The sequence below is a fragment of the Geotrypetes seraphini genome, chromosome 14 (assembly GCF_902459505.1).
Source record: "Geotrypetes seraphini chromosome 14, aGeoSer1.1, whole genome shotgun sequence".
Lineage (NCBI taxonomy): Eukaryota > Metazoa > Chordata > Amphibia > Gymnophiona > Dermophiidae > Geotrypetes > Geotrypetes seraphini.
The window spans coordinates 48,418,152-48,441,604 of record NC_047097.1 but is presented as its reverse complement, the minus strand read 5'-3'; the positions used below and the strand labels follow the sequence as shown (position 1 = coordinate 48,441,604).

The 23,453-nt window shown below is 41.6% G+C and overlaps 1 protein-coding gene across 11 annotated transcripts in view; it reads left to right on the top strand.

Moving 5' to 3' along the window:
* Positions 1-23,453, top strand: part of TCF12 (transcription factor 12) — an 807,409-nt gene that overhangs the window by 386,555 nt on the left and 397,401 nt on the right. The gene's annotated exons all lie outside the window — the stretch shown is intronic.

Genomic DNA, 23,453 nt, shown 5'->3' with positions numbered 1-23,453 from the left:
TTCCCTCTCACCGCCAAGCGATCTCCCCTGCCACAGCACACACACACACACACCCTGCAGCAGGAGAGAAGCAGAAAAGTGGAGATAAGAAGACTAGCCAGGAATAAGGGAGTAAGACCTGCCCTACCTTGTCAATATTATTTTGTATATGTGGTTTCCTAAATGCAGTACAATACTAAATGTGGAGAGGATGAGTCTTACCAGAGACCTAGAGCAATTTAATGTTACTTCCCTCTTTCTACTACTTGTGATACCTTTCTTTATGGGTCCAAGTACTGTATACATTAAGTTCACATTAACTGCCTTGAGATCATACATGCTCTCTTACACACCTAATTGGTCTATCACCCCCACTCAGTCTCACTCCTTCACAGAGGTGCTCTGCTTTTAGTATTCTCCGGTTTATTTAATCTCTGCTATATTGGTTTTGTATTCTCTTGTCATTCTGTATAAGCTTTGCACATCTTATTTTGTTGGAGTACATGTTATTTATCGATACAACGCTTTATTTCTCTTGAGTGTATGGTTAAGATATACTGTATGTGTGCTTATTATATAAAATGTGACAGCCCCAGTTCCAGATGTGTCACTAAGAAATTGAGGGACAACGTATTCCCCAGGGTCAGAAGAGCTGGAGTTTGCTGACTACTCTGAGAATGAAGGGGAACAGAATAGAGATAGTATTATTAAAAGCAGACAACAGGATCCTTGTGGGAATAAAACTACTTTCAAACCTGATAGGGTTTCATTTTGTAGGGAGAACTCTGTCCCTTTATGACAGCTCATACAGAGTCCTATAGTACTAGAAACCATCTTCTTTCTCAGAAGGTCAGGGTGTGGTTTCATGAGATATAAAGAGAAAGCTCTGAAGTCAGAGTCAGTTGGGCCTGAGCAGGGGAAAAGGTGGCATAATCCACTGGAGCTATGACAAGGGAACGAAATAGATATGCTGGAGGAAAGTGAGGATTGTCAACTTGAACTCACAGAAAGTCTAGAAGGAGTGGAAGCTATCGACACTATGGAATGGCCTGCTGAGTCAGGAGTCCTTGAGGTGGGTCCTTAGTGCTTGGGAACAGTGAACTTTGCTTTAAAAGTTGGTGGCATGGTTTTACTTTTGCTTCTCCAAAGTTTTTCTTTTGAGAGGTGGCCCATGCCAGTGAACTGATTCTTCCTTTGACAACCTAAAAGGCTGGGTTATGATCAGGGCTGGGTGCAACCTGGACCTTGTGGGGGAAGAAGGCCAGAAAGGAAAAAGAGAAATACAAAGTTATTGGTTTTTTATATTTTAATTTTTGAATTAAAGCCTTGTCTTGTGCTATCAAGGAATATAAATGTTTATCACAGCTCTGATGCAAATCAAAATGCTTTGGAAATTATGTGAAGCTGGAGGTTTGTGGGGAAATCTATGGTATTTTATCGCAAGGTATGAATTTTGGATCCAGAGGATTTCCTTTCCCCTTTTGCCAGCAGGAGAGCACAGGTGCTTCAGATACCTGATTCAGAGCTCCATGTTCCCTGTAGTGCAAGCTATGCACATATTATGAGTGACTCAAGCCATGCACTTTTCTGTTTTTCTTTCCTTTTACTTGTAAAGTAATATTTCTGTTTGTCACCCTGTTCTGGTGAAGAGGCAGAGGGTTTGAAGTCTGTAATCCCAGGCTGGGTGTGAAACACATGAACTTTAAACCAGTGCTGTGAAGAATGTTTTTGGCTGTATGTTTTTTTCCTTTTTTTTTTTTTTAATGGAATGATCTGAAATGTAGACAAAGCCCCAAATAAAAGTTTCCTAACTTAAGTCTGAAATTGCACTGGTGTATCCCTTTTTGGGACAATTATACTATAAGATTTACCTGAAGGGTTACCCCATTCCATGGGAACATGCCTAGATCCTGAAGGTCTTTCAGAGCTAGCGCTGCCTAGTGACTTGGTTAAAGGCGTAGCATGTGACTATCTATCTAATTGAATTAAATGTGGTGTCTTATATACCGCTAAATCTAATCATCTTTGTCCCAACAGACTCACAATTTAACTATAGTACGTATGAAAAAAATAATTACTTGCATTTACCTATATAAAGAGAAGTAAGAGGGAAAAGATGATCCAATAAATTTATTACTATAGGTATATAAAAGGCACAACAGAAGAGAAAACTTCAATATCAAAGAACCGCAAAGAAAACAGGAAAAATAAAGCAAAAATAAAAGATAAACCCCATTTTAATGGGCAAGTAGTATGCACATAATACTATACAATGCAAATACAATTTAATGAATGTTTGACCTCTTGCCTGATACTGGGGAAAACACAAATTCAGTCAAGTCTTCAAACCTTAATTTCTTTATCAATATCTGTTTATTTTATTTTGGTTGCAGAATCATGAGGTCAGCCAAAGGACACCAGATCTGTCTACAGCTGCTCCCCAAATTCCCAGGAAATGGGTGATTTTCAGTGTGACTGACATTGACTAACACACAAATACCAGCTTTGTATTGTATACCTTATGAAGATCCTGAAACAGAATACTGCTTCGTGTACTTTGCCATTCAAAAGAATTTAAAATCCGTGTGAAACATTAGTTTAGAGCAGCAAGCTAACAACCAGGGAAGCCTGGTTCAAATCCAACTATTGCTTCTTGTAATCTTGGGCAAGTTACTTAATCCTTTATTGCCTCAGATGCAAAGTTAGCCTGTAGACCCTCTGGGGATAGGAAAATAGCTACTGTACATGAATGTAAATCACCCTGAGCTACTATTTAAAAAGGTGTGAGTTGAATCCAAATAAATAATACATTAGAGATGCTTAGTTACCACAAAGAAATGCTGCACCAAACTCAGATACACATTCATAATTCAGCATTTTAAAACCTAGCTCACTTAGACCAGAGATTCCCCCACCGGTCCTGGAGGCCCCTTAACCAGTTGAGTTTTCTAGATATTCCCAATGAATGTTTGCAAATTGGACTGGCTGAGGGTCCATGAGTACAGTTTTGGGAACCCACCGACTTAGCATTATTCTGTAAATTCTATACCTGCTGTGTCTGGGCAAATACACATTGGACTCCTTTTACTAAGGTGCGCTTAGTGCGCGCTAGATGCCAACGCCTCCATAAAGCTTGCATTAGTATTTTCCGTTTAGCGCGGGGTTTGCATGCGCTAATCTTCAGCATGCGCTAAAAACGCTAGTGCACCTTAGTAAAAGCCCATAGTTTAGGCCCAGCCACGTAACCATTTATAAAAATGATATAAATGCTCATGCCTATATTGCTAAATCCCTACACACATGTAACTTATATTCTGTAATTTATAACCAAAATATTGGCATGTACATTGCACATTTGTGCTGGCATTCCAGTAATTTATGTGCATTTTTGTCACTTAAATGAGACCATCTCTGCAAAAAAGTGACTAAAGTCTACAGAAACAAAAAATAAGGTTTTAATGAACCCAGAGCGATCAATTTATTTAAAAAAAATTTTTTGAATCTCATCCTTTTATGTGAAAAATAAACAGTTACAGAAGTTCAAACATAACTTTTTCAGGCTGCTGATGAACCCATGACATAATTGTCCATTTTCACTTGAACTGGCTCTCTTCGTGTGGCTGGCTCCTTGGAATGGAACAAGTTACCTCTTGTGCTGAAATCAATGCAGGACTTGCCATCATTTAAGGTCATATTGAAACAGTACTTGTCAAGTTAAGACGGTGGAATCATCTGTATTTCACTACAGTCTTCTGGTCTTGTTTGATTACTGTATTTTTCACTCCATAAGACGTACCTGACCATAAGACGCACCCTAGATTTGTCCCGTGCCATTCTTTAGTACTACTGCTGACATATGGCCTCACCCCCAGTCAGCCAGTTTTTCATTCCAACTTCTCTACATTCTCCCATCAGTAGTCACAGAGTTTTCTCTCCTCACTATTTTTTCTTTTTCGTTTTGCCTAAAACATTACTCTAACGGTAATAAAACCCACAAAGTGTAAATGCCTCAGAACTGGGACTAATACAGTACTCCCCCGATATTTGTGGGGGTTCCGTTCCAGGAACCCCTACGAATGTTGAAAAACTGCGAATAAGGTTTTTAGCAGGGGAGACAGGAGAGGGCAGCTGGAGCGCCGGCGAGTGCAAGAAATCACTCAGGGTATGCTCCGACCACCTCTTCTTGTACTAAAGTCGGACCTCACCAATCAGGAGCTGCATGTTGGCATGCTTTGGCTCTCCCTACGGTGAGCACAGGAACGGTGATCATGTTGAAGTCTAATGTGCTGGAAGCAGGCTCTTTTTCTGGTAGGCTGGTTTTACCTGGGACCCATATTTCTGAACAGCCTCCAGCCTCTGTTGCATCAGGGAAATTGTTTGAACATTCTTCAGGCTCCATTGATTCTTTACAGGAGGAGATACTGTTCTCCTTAGAATTTGTGGTGTTAGTGCATAGTGCCTTCTTCCTGAAGCATTCATCTTTCTCAGGGGCTTCTGTCTCAGAATTTTCTACTTCCTCGGGTAGACTTTTCTTTGTCTCTCATGAGTCGAGTCTCTTTCATTTGAAAGGAAACTCTGCAATGACAGGGCATAGGATGAAGTTAAGATGTGATAGGTTCCGGAGTAATCTGAGGAAATATTTTTTATGGAAAGGGTGGTAGATGCGTGGAACAGTCTCCCGGAAGAGGTGGTGGAAACAGAGACTGTGTCTGAATTCAAGAGGGCCTGGGATAGGCACTTGGGATCTCTCAGAGAGAGAAAGAGATAATGGTTACTGCGGAAGGGCAGACTAGATGGGCCATTTTGCCTTTATCTGCCATCATGTTTCTATGTTTCTAAAAGCATCAGCATCCAGTGGACTGGGAAGCAGGATCTTTGATCTCGGAGGCCCCTTTAGAGGGGCTCCCTCCTTCTGCTTCATGTGAGGGAGGAAGAGGGAGATGCCCAATGATGGTAGGTGATCCTACTGTGGCCCACATGTTCTGTAAGGAGGAACAATGAAAGTTCTCATTCTTTCTCCGCCTTCATCTCAAATTCTCATCCTGTGATGTTTGGTACCAAATGGCCTGCTAAGACATTTCACGTCTACAAAGCTATGCCAGAGCTAATTTTGGCTTAGGGTAACACGGGCTATGTCTTGTCTTTATTCTTTCCTTCCTGAAGAACTGAAGCTTAAGCTGCCTACAGTGGATTTGTTAGTCACTGCAGTTATAAAAAAAGGCTACAGCCCCTGTACAAGGGGGTACAGCTATTGTATCTGAATATAACTCACCATGAGCTACAAAGACATGCAAGACCACCGAGTTGAGGCTTTGCTTAAGATGCCCTTTGAGGTGGTTGTCTTGTGTCTTCAAGCAACAGTGTTGGTCTGTTATGTGTCTAGAACATCTCTTAGTCTAGTTCCTCAAGGTGCTGATTCCTCTATGGATTCAGCCTCTTACCTGCTGGAATATTCCATATTGGAGTCTGACATGAAGGCCTCAATTGCCCCCCTGGGCCTACCTTGTATATCCCTGGTGGTCTGGGAGAGTGCGTCCTACAGGCTGGAGCAATGCCTACTCACTCTGCCTGATGCGGCTCTGGTCATAAAATGGCTGCCAGAACCTCAGTGGTAACCTCACAATACTTTTCTCATTATACTTGCTAGTACTGTGAGACTGCTACTGAGGTTCTGGCAGCCATTTTGTGACTGGAGCCACGATGGACAAGAGTAAGTAGGCATTGCTCCTGCCTATTTAAATTAAAAAAAAAAAAATACTGACCACTGCAGGCTAAATGTTGACCAGAATCTGCCTTACATTGTCCAATCGTGTGGAAGGTAATTTTGAAAAGTTCCTCTGCACATAAAGCATTTTTACTCTTAAGCATTTAAGAGTAAAAATGCTTTATGTGCAGAGGAGCTTTTCAAAATTACCTTCCACACGATTGGACAATGTAAGGCAGATTCTGGTCAACATTTAGCCTGCAGTGGTCAGCATTTTTTTTTTTTTTTAATTTAAATAGGCAGGAGCAATGCCTACTTACTCTTGTCCATCGTGGCTCCAGTCACAAAATGGCTGCCTTTATATAGAGTTGTGCTGTCTCCAAATGTGAAACAGGACCATATTCTATATATGACGCTTAACAAATCAGTGTTGAAAAGGATGATGCAAAGCATGACTCTATAAAACGCCTCCAAAGTTAGGTGCTGTTTATTAAATCCATTCTTAGCGCCCGTATGCGTGACTAACATTTAGCTACACTCGTTTAAGCCAATGAAAACTATGCCTAAATACCTGCGCCTATATTGTGCTTGGATCGGGCATAGTCTATAACAGTGCACCTAACTTTTAGGAACGCCCAAGACTCGCCCTTGTTCTTCCCTGGTCATGCCCCTTTTTGAGATCCGTGCACTACATTTTATACGCACCACTTTATAGAATACACTAAGAAAGTTGTACACCTGACTTCTAATTAATGCCAATAATTACTTGTTAATTGCTAATTATCAGTGCTTATTAGCTTGTTAAACAGGTTGCCGTACAAATTGGCAATACATACAGATTTTCATGTGCAACTGAGGTCACACTATATCAGGCCTACAGTGTGTAAATATATACAGTAAGTGTACTCTGAACAGAAACACTCATGGGAGTGGGATTGTATAAGGGGTTAATGTTTACATACAGACCTGGAAAATACACACATATGCACATAAATTAACTTGGCTATTTTGTGTGTGATTAATGCACTACCATTTATAGCTGTTTTTAATGTCCTTGGGTAATAGTCAAAGCAAAAATATGCACATAAGTTTGTTTAACATAATTTGACAGTATCAGCACGGGGAAAAGTATGAATGCAGTATTTACAGATGCACTCACTTATAAAATTCCCCCATCCCCTCCCTAAATGCGAGTCTTTTGAGCTGTGGAATGATTTTTTTTATAGCTTTTTCTTAACCAAATAGGCAATTTTGTGGTAGTTCTCATGTTTTTCAATCATCCACTTCAAGAATAAAATTGAGTATAGTAAATGCATTTTATAGCTTTGTCTTGAACTGTCAGCTAGTAATTGTTGGTTGCCTGGGATCTGTCCTACAATTTTGGAGGGAAACCAAATAGCCATATTTTAATTGTGCAGTGACCAAGTTGACTTTTACTTCTATTCTCATCTCTACTGTTTTACAGCATTAACTTTTGAGAAAACACATGTAGTATTTGCTAGGCAGAAGCGTTTTAAAATGTAACAGCCCCCCTGCTGCCTGCTATAGTTGTGTCAAATCAAGCAGTAGAATTGGAATGTGTAATCAGGCAAATGGTGGTTTTGGTAGGAGGGCCGGAATCTAAGAAACATTACAGAAGTATGCTGCTTTTGTGAACAAGCCTGGTCTCTTTTCAGCTTGACTTACTTAATAGCTAAGATTTTAAAAACATTGTTTAAGACACCTATTGTAATTAGGCTGCTGTTGATTTCTATCCTGCATTGCATGTATGTGTGTGCAGAAAATGTGTACAACTAAACTTGGAATCAAATGTATTAACCGAACATTGGAAGGATTGTTGGATTCATGTTGATTGTATTGGTGTTTATCTTCAAAGAAGTAGACTGTGTCTGTCTTCTTAGATAGCTGTGACAGAACACACAGATACTGTTTTAAGAAAGTAGAAGGTATGTAGGTAAGGTCAGTACCTTCTCCAAAAACAAGCAGGCTGTATATTCTCACATATGGGCGTCATCATCCACTAAGCCTGGCACAGACATGTACCAAAGTGTACTGTCACTTTTAAAACTTTAGCACTGCCAGTACTGCTTGTGCACATGTGCCTTCCTGCCTGATGTTGGCTAACAGGACCCTCAGTTCTTCGTTTTTGGTGGAACAAAAAAGTTGTGGTTTTCAAATGCTTCAGTGTGTTTGAAATTTTCTCCACTTTGTGCCTTCCTGTACTCTTTTTTTCTTCATTTTTCCCCTTTTTCTTTTATTTTTTTTTTAGGTTGGGGGGGGGGGGATTTGGGGTGGTTTTCTACCTTCTGGCTCTGCCAGGAGCATTGATTCATTTTCGGCTACGATTCTACTCAACCTCCCTTACTGATGAGCCCTTTGATTTTGCCTAGTGTGTTCAAGAAGTGCACTTGATGTAGTAGGACAATCTCGGGTTTGGACCCTCACAACTGGTGTGTGCAGTGTCTTGGTCCTGAGCATCAGGACATTTCTTGTGACTTCTGCGGTCGCATGCCAAGAAGGGCTCTAAAAGCATGACAACTTCAATTTGAAACATTTTTTGGTTCTACATCTTCAATGTCTGGAGATGGTTCGGTACTGGTGCCTCTACAGCCTCCAGCATTGATGTTGACAACTGCATCGGGTCTGCAAGCTCCAGTGCCTCCTCAGGGAGGCTCAAACTCTTCTTCCTTTGTGCGTCGGGTATCTGATAATCCCTGGAAAAAGACAAAGAAGCGCAGACACTTCCTAGGCAGACCTCCACCTCCTCACTATCTTCAACACCTCAAAAGTGTTGATGCTCATAGCACTCCCCATCATTGCAGCTGCTGTCTCTATCCCAAAACCTTCCTGCACTTAAGTCTCTGACACCTCAACTTTAGTCTCAATTAGAGCCAGCTGTACCTTTGTCCACATTGGTATTGGTACCTTCACTGCAGGAACAGTTAAAAGTGCTGCTGCAGCAAGAGTTGGCATCCTTACTTCTGTCCCAGACACTGCTTCCTTCGACTCAGCAGTCCTCATCCTGAGCCCAGTCTGATATAAGGCAACAACAGTTTGCTTTGCAAACTCTGCTGCCTCGATGCCAATCTTCATGACGATGTAGAGCTTCAACATTTTAATATCAATATTCTTCTCGACACCATTCATGACATGCCTCCTCATCCAGGTATACCTCCTTGGCCTCCTCTCGACACTCTTCATCTTGATCAAGGCATTCTTGATGCACCACTCCTCCGCATTCTTGATGTTCTTTATGACATTCTCCTTGATGTTCTATATCCCATTCTACCAGAAGACATCACGTCGATGACTTCAACTCAGATCTCTCTATCCACTTGTCTGAGGTCGACTTTTCTACTGAGGAGTCTTATGGAATTCCATTGGATCCTTCACCTCCTCTCCTTAGGAATTCCATAAGACTCCTCAGTAGAAAAGTCGACCTCAGACAAGTGGATAGAGAGATCTGAGTTGAAGTCATCGACGTGATGTCTTCTGGTAGAATGGGATATAGAACATCGAGGAGAATGTCATAAAGAACATCAAGAATGCGGAGGAGTGGTGCATCAAGAATGCCTTGATCAAGACGAAGAGTGTCGAGAGGAGGCCAAGGAGGTATACCTGGATGAGGAGGCATGTCATGAATGGTGTCGAGAAGAATATTGATATTAAAATGTTGAAGCTCTACATCGTCATGAAGATTGGCATCGAGGCAGCAGAGTTTGCAAAGCAGACTGTTGTTGCCTTATATCAGACTGGGCTGAGGATGAGGACCTGAAAGTCTTTCATTTACAATCCATATGGAACACAGCAGGAGCCTCAAGTGAAGCTCATGGAGGCTTTGGATTATGATAAATAGCCCAAACTTCCTCTTCACAATTTAATGAAAGAAGCTCTTTCTAAAAACTGGGAGACTCTACTCACAGTCCCTATAGCTCCTCGCAAATTAGACACACTATACAGGCTCCAGTCTATTCCTGCCTTCGACAGACCACAACTGCAACATCAGTCCTTAGTAATGAAAACAGTTCCAAAATGTGCTCATAGTTCACTATCCTATGCCAGCACTCCTCCTGGAAGGGAGGCAGGACTCTAGATAGGTTTGAAAGGTGTGTTTTCTAATTTTCTATGCTTACCAACCGCATACTAAATTACAATTTCTACCTGACATTCTACCTTTAGTTTCTAATTCAGCAGTTACTAAAATTCTGTTGCTTCTGACCAACAGAAGGTTTTCCCAATAACTGACTTATTAGAAATAAGGGAATATATGGTTGGGTCTGTCTTTGACATTTTAACATCTCATCTAGAACATCAGCAGTTTCTATTGCTATGTGCAGACAGGCTTTGCTCCGTATCTTTGACCTAGAGCCCAATGTCCAGGACTGCCTTTCAAATATCCCCCCTATAGTATAGGTGACGACCTCCTTGGGTATCACATAAAGGAAGCTGCTGAGAAGATCAAAAAACATATTCATTGCACCTTTGACAATGTGATCATACAATCTACTCAACCTCCTCAATTTTTCTGTTACTATATTATACCTTATAGACGACAACCCTATTAAACCTCCAGGTGTTGCTACTCTCAACCTTCCTCCTCACCATGTCCTTCAAACCAGAGGCGTCCTCATTGGAGAAAACAGAAATATCATTCATCTCACCCTTATAGGTCTCAGCAGTCTTTTTGACTTTCTCCTGGAGAGCATCTTGAAGAAACTCACTCTCTCCTACCAGAGTTGCCAGTGGGGGGGTCGAAGCCAACATTTTTATCACTACTGGACCCACCTCTGACCAAACCTCCAAGAGAGCCTTTTTTCAATTCCCTCCAGAAATCTCTCCTTCACCAAGAGCTCTTAGCCCTCCTCCAGCTCAATGCAATACAATCAGTACCACTGAAGGAGAGGGGAAGAGGGTTCTATTCCAAGTATTTTCTGATACCCGAAAAAAACTGGAGGTCTTCGCCCCATTTTAGACCTCCGTGCCCTCAACATATACTTAGTGAAGGACAAGTTTTGCATGGTCTCTCTGAGAACTCTTTTACCTCTGCTAGAAAAGAACGATTGACTTTGCTCTCTTTATTTGAAGGAAGCTTTTACTCATACCTTACCAGCCCACAGGAAATACCTTTTATTCTAAGTGGGGTTTTGACACTTCCTCTACAAAGTACTTCCTTTCAGATTCGCCTTTGCCCTGAGAGTCTTCACCAAGTATCTCATAATGGTAACTGCAACCCTTTGCACAAATGGCTATCATAACTTCACATAGATGACTGATTAATCAAGACCTCTTCACTGAGTCTAGCTCACCAGGCTACCACCTACACAATTTTCCTAGAGCTCCTGGGATTCATCATGAACATTTTCCTACTCAAACACAGTTCATTGGAGCTGTCCTAGACACTATTCAAACTCATGCTTTTTTACCTCAACAGAGACTTGACAACTTGCTACACCCTTGTCAAAAAGACTCCTCCCGAAAACATCTCAAGGCATGGCAAATGTTATGCCTTCTGGGTTACATGGCCTCCACCATCTATGAAGTTCCATTTACACACCTCCATCTCAGAACACCACAGTGGACTCTCTTCTCGTTGGCTTCAGGCCACAGACCCTCTTTCTGAACACATTCAAGTAACTCTAGAACTTTGGCAGTCACTTCAATGGTGGCTCACTCTGTCCAACCTCTCTAGGGGCCTACTCTTCCAACCTCCTCCACATCAGAAATCCTAACAACAGAGGCATGACTTTTTGGCTAGGGGGCTAACCTCAATGGCCTCGGCACTCAGGGAGTCCGGTTTTCTCACAAGAAAACTCTACAAATCAATCTACTGGAGCTACAGGCAATCCACAATGCTCTTTTCTACCTTTCAGGATCACTTTCAATACCACATAGTTCTCATATGCACTGACAATCAAGTGGCAATGTACCAGCTTAAACAAGCAAGGAGGCATAGGTTCTCTTCCTCTTTGTCTTACAACATCTTCCTCAAGACAGTCTCTCCACACATCAGTCATACATCAGATTTTCACATTGTGGAGGACTCCCGAAGTGGATCTCTTTGCAACTACAAGCTACCCCCTTTACTGCTTCAGACTCTTCACTCTGAACTGTCTTGAATCATATGCTTTTTTTCCTCAACTGGCAAGATTGCTTCCTCTATGTGTTCCCTCTACTGCTACTAATTGAGAAAACTCTACTCAGATTTGCCAAGAGCACACCTCCATGATTCTCATTGCACCTCTTTGGTCACATCAAGCCTGGTTTCCTCTCCTCCTGCAATTCACTGTATGAGAACCCATCACTCTTCAATTATTTCTAACTCTGCTTACTCAGAACGAAGGCTCTCTCCTTCACCCCAGTATACGCTCATTAGCACTCATAGTCTAGTATATATCTTCCCAGACGTAGATGCCTGTCCACTTTCAGTTCCAATCTTGGACTTTATTCAAGCATCCAGCTGCATTGCTACCACTAGGGGGTGGAATATTTTCAGTCGCTAAGGACAGGTATGTTCCCTGGAGTCCTGCAGAACTTGCCTGTCCCTCACAATTGAAAAATGTGACAGTAAAACAGCACCCTCTATTGGTGAGACTGTGGGTGGAGGACTCCTGCTCAGCTTAGAGGGAACAGTGAGTGCCCTCTACCGTCTGTGCTGGACAATCTGCTTCATCTTTCCAATTCTGGGCTTCAAACCTCTTCAGTACATGTACACCTCAGTGCAATCAGTGCTTTTTATGTCCACTTGAATAGCAAACCCATTTTTGTGTATCCACTAGTCTTCAAATTCATGAAGGGCATTTACCATACTAAGCCTCCGCTCAGACTGCCACCTGTTTGGAATTTGAACATTGTTTTTTCCATGCTGATGAAGCCTCTCTTTGAACCGCTTTCATCTGTTTCACTGACAAATCTCACATGGATAGTGATTTTCCTCATTGCATTTACCTCTACACGTCGAGTTAGTGAATTTCAAGTACTAGTCTCAAATCCACCCTATACCAGAATTTACCACAATAGGGTTAACTTGCGCACTTATCTGATGTTTCTGCATACCTGGGATGAAAAGAGAAATATTATAGAGATAGGTAAATGCCTCCACTGTATAAATGCGTAGGAAGTGGGTCTCTCTCATTAGAAAAGAAGTTCTAGAAAAGTATCATAGAATGAGGATGAAAAGGGGCAGACACGAGTAACCTAAGGAAATATGTGACTATTTCTGGGAAAGCATGATTAAAGTTCAGAGGAAGTCACATATTTCTTTGCAGAAAGGTTGATAGATGCATGGAAAAGCCTCTCAGTGAAGGCAAGACTTGTATCTGAATTCAAGAAGACATGAGACACGCACAGAATATCTGCAAAAGAGAAGGGCTTGTAGGGAAGTCAGTAGGCAAAGGGAAGAAAATAGGGAAAGTTAGTTTAGCAAGGCTTCTGTACTCAAGGTCTAACTTTTATTTGACATGTTCAAACAATAGTGACACTCAGACTTTGTTTAAATGCTAGTCTGTTGAATTCAACTCCCTCCAGAAACCTAGATACTTCCTATGGGCTGATACATGGATACTGGCACTGGATATTTGGGACTAGACTGACTTCCAGAAATTATCTGAGTACCATTATTTTGCTATCCTAACTTGTCCAGATTCTTACCTAAGTACCAGCTTGGAATGTGGCATTATTCAGATAACTAGTCTTTAAGCTCAATATATTAATGGGTGCTAGAATAGATGTGTGTGTCTGTCTTTCTTTCTCTCTCTCTTCTTGGCCACTTTCTGTCTGTCTGTCTTTCTTTCTGTCTCTCTCTTTCCTCGGTTGTCCACCACCATCCCTTGCCTGCTCCCCCCTGTCCAGCAGTAGCCCTTCTCCCTTCCTTTTACCTCCCCTGTGTTCAGCAGTACCCCTTCCCTGCTCCCCCTGTCCAGCAGCAGCCTTCTCCCTTTGTTTTACCTCCCCCCTGTTCAGCAGCAACTCTTCCCTACTCTACCTGACCAGCAGTAGGCCTTCTCCCTTCCTTTTACCTTCCCCCTGTCCAGCAGCATCTCTTCCCTGCTCCCCCCTGTCCAGCAGTAGGCCTTCTCCCTTCCTTTTACCTCCCCCTATCCCGTAGCACCTCTTACCTGATCCCCCTGTCCAGCAGTAGGCCTTCTCCTTTCCTGGATATCTTGAAAGACAAATGATCGGCCCTGTATGATGTCAGGACTATTCTGCTATCCTTACAGAGTTTACTTGGAGAGCCTAATAACGACAGCCCTTTGAACACAAAGGCAGCAGAACTCTGGCAGAATTTAGCGGTGTTGCTGCCGGGTTGGCTCCTTTCCCCACTGCCACAGACTCAACGATCGCCGGGTCCATATTCTGAGATGCCATCGGGTCCTGCCCAGTTAACCACCGGATCCCTCGCACGGGTGCAAACGCTGACGCACACCGAACTGCTCTACCACACAGGCGAAAGAGCGGTCAGAGCCAAACCGCCACCGCCGCTGAAACCTCTGCACTCGCGCAAGCCATCACAAGCCACCCCACGCACCTGAAATAGAATTTGGCACAGAGGGACACATCACCCTATCAGGGAACACGACCTCCTAAGTGCGCATTATAGAGGATGCTGCCGAAAATCACTGACTGGCCTCAGTGAGCATTATCCAAGTATCAGCACCTGCTACTTGAATAATTAGCTTTGAGTGTTAGGCCATTACTTTTTATTATCAGGTTAAGTTTAAATAACTGCCACCTGTTGAACAATTAGTGGGGATGATTTACTCCCCATGCAGTTTGGCCCATCATACTCTTCTTCCTCGTTTTAAATGCAGCATCAGCCAAACTTGTCTTGCCTTCTTTGCCTGCAAGCACAGCCTGACCTAAGTGTTCCGTGCTGTCTCCCAGGGTGATCTGAGCTGGTTTCTTCTTTTTCACCCTTCCTTCTAGTCAAGGCTCCAGTATCCTCGTGGTCATCTGTACTCCACATTTTCCAAAGTGCGTGCCGAAACACATTTTGCAAAGTACATGTGTTTCACTGCAAATTCAAAATGTCATGCTGATGATGACTGTTGCAGTCACAATTTATTACTAAAACATGAAGCCTTCCATTTTAAGGCTATCTAAAAACTGCTTGGTTCAGAAATTTAAGGTTTGTAATAATTTGGTTTCCCCATTGATTGCTTCTACTTAAAGCCTATCAGCCTGCAAGGTCCTCAAGATCCTCTGATGCAAATTTGCTGGATGGTCCCTCTTTGTTGTATGATTGGATGTATACTGCTTGTCAGTGATTAAAATAAGTGATCCTAGTCTGTGGGATAGATGGCCTCAGTCTTTGAGATCTATTACGTCTATTGCATCATTCTAGCAGGAACTAAAAACTTTGCTAATTTTTGAAGCATATAATGAGCAAATTTCATTGTGCTGAAGTAAATATTTCCTGAATGTGTACATTTTTCATTTGTAATGCAGTGAATATGTAATGAGTACGAGCTGATATATAACTCAATTTTAATTTTTTTGTACTGTTTAAGATTTTATTATGAATAAAACTGAAAGGAGTTATTGTAAGGGTGACAAACATTTTTGTGAGTAAGTAAAAGTAAGATGAAAAGAAGGCCGCTTTAATAGTAGCTGAGAAGGTAAGGAATAAGAGGTTAGCTTTCATAAACTACAAAAGAAGTAGGAAGACAGGCAAAAATACCTGCAAAAGTTAAGAGAGGCTGGTTGAGTAGTCAGGAAAGCAAAGATACAAATGGAAGAAAAAATAGCTGACATGGTAAAATGGGGAGACAAGACATTTTTTAGATATATCAGTGATAGTTCTCCCTCTTTACCTAATGTTTCATAATATGTACCTTAGACTAGTATGTTATGTTTTTAATTTGTCTTTTTGTTACTAGATGTTCGTTGCCCTCATTTTATGTTTTTTTTTATTGTACAACACTTAGAATTTTATGATTAGTGTTTTATCAAATTTTTAATAAACTATTAAACTATAGGAAGAAGTGCAAAAGTGGCATTGTGAGACTCAAAAGTGAAGGGGAGAAATATGTAGTAGCTGATAAAGAAAAGGCTGAATTGCTTAACAAATATTTCTGTTCTGTGTTCATGGCTGAAGCACTGGTAGCGGGACCAAAGCAGACAAATGCAAATAGGGATGGAAAAGTGGTAGACCTTGATCAATTTTCAGAGGGTTTTGTTTGTGAGGAGCTAGCTAAATTAAAGGTAGACAAAGCGATGGGGCCGGATGATGTACATCCGAGGGTGCTGAAAGAACTTATGGAAATTCTGGTGGCTCCACTGACTGACAGGCTGGGTCAAGAGCTGGTTGAGTGGAAGACGACAGAGGGTGTTGGTTAATGGAGATCAAGTTTCAAGTTTATTAAAATTTGTTATCCCACCTTTTCTGTAATGAAAGTGTCTTTACACAATAAAAATTATAAGGAGCAGGGAACAAATAAACATCAGATACATTACATCAAAGAAACATCAAGAGACAAACTTTCATGACTGATATGACTAACCAGAACAAAACAAACTGTCACATGAGGAGAGGGAAGAACTACAATCAATGATAGGAAAGAACAAAAATAGGAAAAAACGAGAGGGTGGGGAACAGAAAATTAAAACCTAATACTGGATACTGGATACTGAAGAGTTTAAAACATCCAGTGGAGTGCCTCAAGGTTCTGTTCTTGGGCCTGTTCTTTTTAACATTTATATAAGCGATATTGCAGGATGATACCAAAATCTGCAGTAGAGTGGGATTGAACAAAGGGACTTCCAAGCAGAAGCAAAGAATTCCACAGTGGAAAGTTTATTGACAAAATCAAACAGACCCAACACCTGTTTCAGGGGTCAATGCACTGTGGAGGAGGGGAGGAGATAGAGAACCTCAACTGTATGTGTTAGAAAAAAAACTCCGTTATGATAATGGCTGAAATTGCAGTACTACATTAGTCAGTGGTTTAGTGAGGCTAGGAGGCGCCAGGGACGGTGGCATCCCCTGCTCCCGCCTCCCTGCCATGCGTTTGCCCCTTCTTTCCTTTCACTTCACCGGCGTGAGCAGCATCTCCAACCTGCTGCCTACACCTGCCTTGGCTCTCCTTTTGTCACCAGGAAGTGACTTCAGAGGGAGAGCCAAGGCCAGTGTGAGCAGTAAGTTGGAGCTGATGCTTGTGCCGGCAAGCAGTTAAGAGGCAAGGGGTGGGGGAGGGGGAGAAGGTGTAGGGGTGGAGAGCAGGAGAGGAGCTGGCGCCCCAACAAATGCGGCACCAGGGACAGTCGAACCCACACCCCTTTACTAAGCCACTGACTGTATATACTCAGCTATGTGGCAGGACTTGTGGAGTGTTTTGCTTGAAATATGACATAACTTCTGCCTTCAGTATCGCATACAGAAGGCTCTCTATCTCTGCCCCTCCTCCACAATGTGTTGACCCCCCTAAAGCAGCTGAAACACGGTGCTGGGTCAGGTCTGATTTTGTCAGTAAACTTTCCTACATGAAATTCTTTGCTTCTGCTTGGAAGTCTATTGTTCAACCCCCACTTCTACTTTTTTTGTGGATTTATGTTTTGTGGGGCTTACCTTCAGATCATGCTACAGAGTGCTCAGTTGCATCTTCCATTATCTCTAGGGGGGGGGGGGTACAACCAAATAATAGCATGTGATTCGTGGTCTAATTTCTTAAGTTTGTACATAAATACATAAATTTATAGGGTGGGGTGGGGATGGACTTTTGAATTTAGGTTATGCCTTATTTTGTTGCAGTTCAAAGCGAATTATGCTGAGGTACAGTAGGTATTTTCTTTTCCCCAGAGGGCTTATAATCTAATTTTGTAGCTGAGGCAGTGGATGGTTAAGCTGACTTGCCCAAGATCACAAGAAGACTCAGTGAGACTTCAAGACTTCTCCAGTTCTTGACCCTGTGTTCTAACTAATAGAATATTCTTCCATGCCATATCTAACATGTAAAATATCTTAATAATTGTGATTTATGGGGCTTACTTGAAGACTTTGGAAATCATTGTTATATAATATTTATTATTATTCTGTAATGTAAATCCCAGGAGATTTATATTTACATTCTGCCTGACCACTGGAGCATAGCTTAAAGAGTTTATGCATTTCTTTGTGAAACTACAGGTGTGTGGGTAAATCAGCAAATCATTTTATTCTGATTAACAACATGCTGGTTTAAAAGTGGGTAAATCCATACCTATAAGTACTGCATAACGAAATTTGCAAGCTTAGGTCTGGTGGGTTTGCGACTAAAGGTCATAGGAATATTGGGTGAAATTGTGAAAAATTTTGTTAAGGGGCCCTTAAGAGAAAGAATTAAGTTAAGTTTGGCTGTTTAGCTTTGAGGAAAATCTTACAGAAGTGAAAAACTATAACTATAGGAGTGAATTTTAGAAACCTTAGGGACCATTTATACATATAAAAGGTGGATTTTTTTTTTGCATCAATTGGCATATATCACATGGTGATTTTAGAAATGGTGCCATTTATTTGTATAGATGGCAATACACGGAGATCTCAAGGAATCATGTTTTGGGCAGTCTTTCAAAATATACTATGAACAATGTTCTAGGACATATTCTGAGGTCATAGAAGGAGGCTCTTATTTGTATTATGATGGCTCTAGAAGTTTTATTACAATAAATTAAGGATAGAGGGGTAGAGTAAATGACAATCAAAGTTAGGTGCTGGGACGATGCACGCTAAGGCCCGGATTCTATAAACAGTGTCCTGATTGTAGGCGGCCAACTGCTGCCTAAGCAGCCAATTGGGATGCACGCTTTTTTAAAAAAACCTCCGGAGGCAGGCCGCCTGCATTGGAGGTGCCTCCGGGAGCCTAGGAAGGCATGCAAGCCCGCCTAAGCTCGCCTAAGGCTAGGAGTGGGCGTGGCTTGGCACAGAAGTAGCTTTAGATGGCACCTAGGCAGCCATATGCGTTTCCCTAGGTCAGCAGAAGATGCTACATTGTTAGCAGCCGCAGCCGCTGAGCTTATCACAGCAAGGGATCTCCCTGTATAGCGGCCACCCGTCCCCTCCCCCCGATACATCGCCTGCAGGAGGGATGCCCACACTACGAATGATCGAGGCAGGAGAGATACCCAGTCCCTCCTGCCCAGTACCCCTGAACCTACCCCAATGTTCCTCGGCAGGAGAGATTGGGCATCTTTCCTGCCGGGATTCCCCCCACCACCACCATGATTGCGGCAGGAGAGATGCCCAATCTCTCCTGCTGGAACTCCCCAAACAATCGTGGTAGAAGGGATGCCCAGTCCCTCCTTCCTGGCACCCCCGAACCCACCCCAATATTCCCCGACAGGAGGGATGCCCAATCCATCCTGTCGACACCCTGCGAACCCCCCCCTCAATGATCGGAGGCAGAAGGGATGCCCAGTCCCTCCTGTCAACACCCCCACTCCCTGAAAGTTCACCCCCACCAGGACCCTCCTAACCCTACCCGGATCCCCCTCCTAACCTGGAATTGATGGTCAGTTGGCTGACTCCTGCCTGTGTTCAGCAGGCAGACCCGCCTCTGTTACAATGGCAGGCCTGCCCCTTCCCGATGCACCGGAGATGGGCCTTGGGGTCTGATTTGCCTCCTATAGGAGGGACCTTAGGCACCTGGGCCAACTGGAATCCTTTCTGGGATGCACTGGGAGTGGCCTAATATTCCGATTGGCCAGATCCCCTAGGCCCCTCCCATGGAGACCCATGTGGGGGTGATCCTGAGCTCTTCTGCCCATTTCCCTCCCATAGCCAGACCCCTTTTGAAATCCATATATTAATTTACGTGCACCACTTTATAGAATAGAAAGTTGCGCGTATAAATTCTAATTAATGCCAATATTAAAAATGATTGCTAGTGGCCACTAATTGGTGCTGATTGGCTTGTTAACCAGTTAAGTTGCGCATGCAGTTTGGCCACGTGGCTGCGCAACTTTAGTCTCCGTATATGGAATCCAGGGATAAATGTATCTGTCGTCAGCTCATATGAAAATTCAGGCAAACATGGCATTTAGTAGTATTTCATGCACATGCACATGGACAGGGATTTTTTTTTATTTTCAGTAGATGCTATAAAAATTAAGTGTGCCTGGTAATCTTTTGTCTCCCTTAAACTCCTATTGTTTGGCAGGGATCACAGTGTTTGATGTGGCACAGTGACTAATGCTGTCATTGATCTAAGCCAGAATGGAATATCCTTTGTGAGAGACAAGGAAGTTTTTAGCTGTAGGTTGTTTTAGTCCTGCATGCTATGCGTAGACTGCAGCACAAAAGTCAGTTGCTCTGCCATAAACAGCACTCTATTAATATGCACAACATGGCCATTTTCAGGAGAAGGTTATTAGAATGCTAGTTTGTATCCTCCAGTGAATGAAATGATGTGTGATTATGAAGTCATCAGGCATGGACCAGTAAGACTCGAGAGAGCTTCCCCCCTCCGAGGTCCTTAGGGTGCCATTGATTGGTGACCATGTGTTTGTGCCCGATAGACTGTGAAATGGTGTGTTGCTACACGGCTGTGTTGCACCTGCGCCCCACCGAGGTGATTGATTGGTTTGGTCATGTGGAATGTTCCCATCTGGTCTGCAGTAATGTGTTTTGTTTTGTTTTTTTCTTCTTCATCTGCGGAATAGCAAGTGCTAGCGAGATGGTTACAGTAGGCAGTTGCAGAGGCTGTACAAGTCATTAGCTCTGAAACAAAAAGTCTGACTTGAAGAAGAAAAATTTGCTAAGAAATTAAATTTCTTATAAGAATATATGCCTTTCACTTTGTACTGTATATGCTGACTTGGGAAGCAGTTCTTCAGTAGTGCCTTTAACCATCCAGGCAATGTTGAGAAGATTTTTGTGTAGGGAGGGTAAATGTTATATTGACAATGAACTCTAGTCCCATGATATATCTATAGGATTATGATTGAACTGTCAGAATGATAATACATTTTTAAGCTGTCATTTAACCTTGCGGAAGTAAGTTTATTTATTGAAAACTACTGATATTGCAGTTTAAATGCTAACAAAAATATATATATTTATTATTACTCAAAAAAATACACTGCTTACATTGGGCGGTCTTGTTTGCTATTTCTTAATCTCAGTCCTTTTTCATAATTGATCTATTCATTCCACCTAATGACTAATTACATATCGGAGCACATCAGCAGCCGCATTCATCATCGTAGAATGTAATAATCAATGACATTTCAACAAAGGAAAAAATAAATATGCAAATAAGAACTCATTAACATTTGCATGAGCTGTTTGAATAATCACGTTGCTGACAAGGCTGTAATTAACCGAAATTGATGCTGAGTTCAGTATTTGATAGTGTGTTTTCTCAGCATTTTATTGTTGTCACTGCAGGGGCTGAAATGAAGTTCTGCTCTACTTGTGTCTTGACTCAGGCTTGATGTGATAGGTTGTGCCAGGTACCAGAAGCTTCTGGGAGTTCTTAATTCTTCTGTGACCTGCAGTGAGCACAGATAAAAATGTTTTATGTAATTTTTTTTTTTTTTTTAAATCAAACCATTGTTACTTCTTCTTGGTTTCAGGAACTATAGAAAGAAGAAGAAATAATAAAAACAAACATGAAGAATTAGTGACACTCATTGCTTTCTGTGAAATGCTCTACTCAGATCAGGTGTTTTGGGGCTTCAGGATCTTGGTTTGAATGTGGAATGGATATAAAATAGTGCGTTTATATTTAGGCCAGTTGTTGCTTAGGAAAACATCATGTAATTGTAATATGTATAAAATGTACAGCATCTCTCTCCCTCTTCTATTACAGCTCTACCAGTTTCTTCCTTTATAGCTTCCTTTTTTTTCTTCTTTTCTTTTGTTGTGGATATTAACTGGAATGCATAAAACACAATAAAACTGTTTATGTCAGTTTCTTTGGATGACTGCAAATGCTGATTGTAACAAGTTTAAGGAGTTTCCTTCATTGAATGTGCACCCGGGCCATATGGCTCAACATGGAACATTAACTTGACAGGGATAATGGATTGTGGTATATGGAGATGATTTTGCCCGCAGCCTCACTATAACTCATTGTGGTTGGGGATTATAGCTTTATAGTATAGGATGTAACAAAAATCCACATGCATTTACATTACATAAAGCCGTTATATTCCTTTATATTTCCCCTTTGTAAGTGAGAAAAGAATAAGAGGCCAGAGCTTTATTTTTTTCTTTTTTTGGTAATGCTAACAAGAGGAGGGACATTTTTCTTAAAAATTAAATGTATTTATTTATTTTAGGTATTTATATACCACCTATCAAAGTTATCTAAGCGGTTTATAATCAGGTACTCAAGCATTTTCTCTATCTGTCCTGGAGGGCTCACAATTTATGTAATAATAAAAAAATGTTTCTGTGAGACTGGAAGAAAATCATTATCGTCCGTGCAAACAGTTACCTAAAGCTAAATTATGCCTAAGCCTTCATTGTTCATTACTTAGGGATCCTTTTACTAAGGTGCGTTAGGGCCTTAACGTGTGGAATAGCACGCATTAAATTGCCGCGTGCGCTAGACCTTAACGCCAGCATTGAGCTGGCGTTATTCTAGAAGTGTACCGTGCAGTGTAGAGTGCGGCAATTTTGTGCGTGCGCTAAAAACGCTAGCGCACCTTAGTAAAAGGAGCCCTTAGTTGGAAATGTTTAGAGTGTGTTCATATATATATCTATATTATTTATTTATTTATTATTTGGAAATCATTAACAAGTAACACACTTGTTTAAGTAAAACAAAAAGTAACAATACATAAGAAGAAAATCAAATAATGGTAACATCAATTAACAATCTTCTTAGACCCCCAACAACCCTGGCGGGGGAGAAGGAACTTAATTAAATTTTCAAGCAAAAAATTTTGGAAATGGCTTTAACCGGAACAACTCCTCATTTACATTATCACACCCTTTAAATCAGTGGTCTCAAACATGCGGCCCGGGGGCCACATGCGGCCCGCCAGGTACTATTTTGAGGCCCTCAGTATTTCTATCATAATCACAAAAGTAAAAACAGTTTCTTGATCATATGTCTCTTTAGCTATAAATGACAATATTATTATTAAGACTTAGCCAAAAGGAAAGATTTATAAACTATAAAGAGTTTTACCTGATGCAAAATTGTCAATTCTTTAATAACGCATGAACTGTTTTTTCAGAGGCCCTCCAAGTATCTACAAATCCAAAATGTGGCCCTGCAAAGGGTTTGAGTTTGAGACCACTGCTTTAAATGGAGTGTGTTCATTTTTAAGGTGGGAAGACATCTTTGTTTTTACGCTGTTGAGAATAGGCTGCAGCCTCTGCAAAGACAGGGAGTTCTTTGTAACGTGAAAGAAGGCTGGCTTTTCCTTCAAGTGAAATGCTAACTCTTGATTGCAGGAACTGGGTATTGTCTGCCAGTATTCTGGTAGTGCTGCTTGTCATTTCCTGGATTATAATCACATGTATACAGCTTTTGTAGTGAAATATTTTTTTTTTTTTTCCTCTTTAAATGTAGTAGTAGTAAGCTTCTTTTATAAATACCCTCTGGCTGGCTGTTAGGTAGGAAATGAAATTTTGGTATGGAAATCATCTTAATTCAGTACACCTATGGTAAGCACACATGTCAGTAGTAGTTTAAAAAATTAGCTTTTTTTGTCAGTCAGTTTTGAGTTAAAGCTAATCATGCCTAGAATCTCCTACCTCGGCTGCAGGTAGAAGTCAGAAGTAGATTAGCTCTCCTGATTGCTGATCATCTTGGAGGTTTCAAAGTAGCTGCAGCAATGAAAT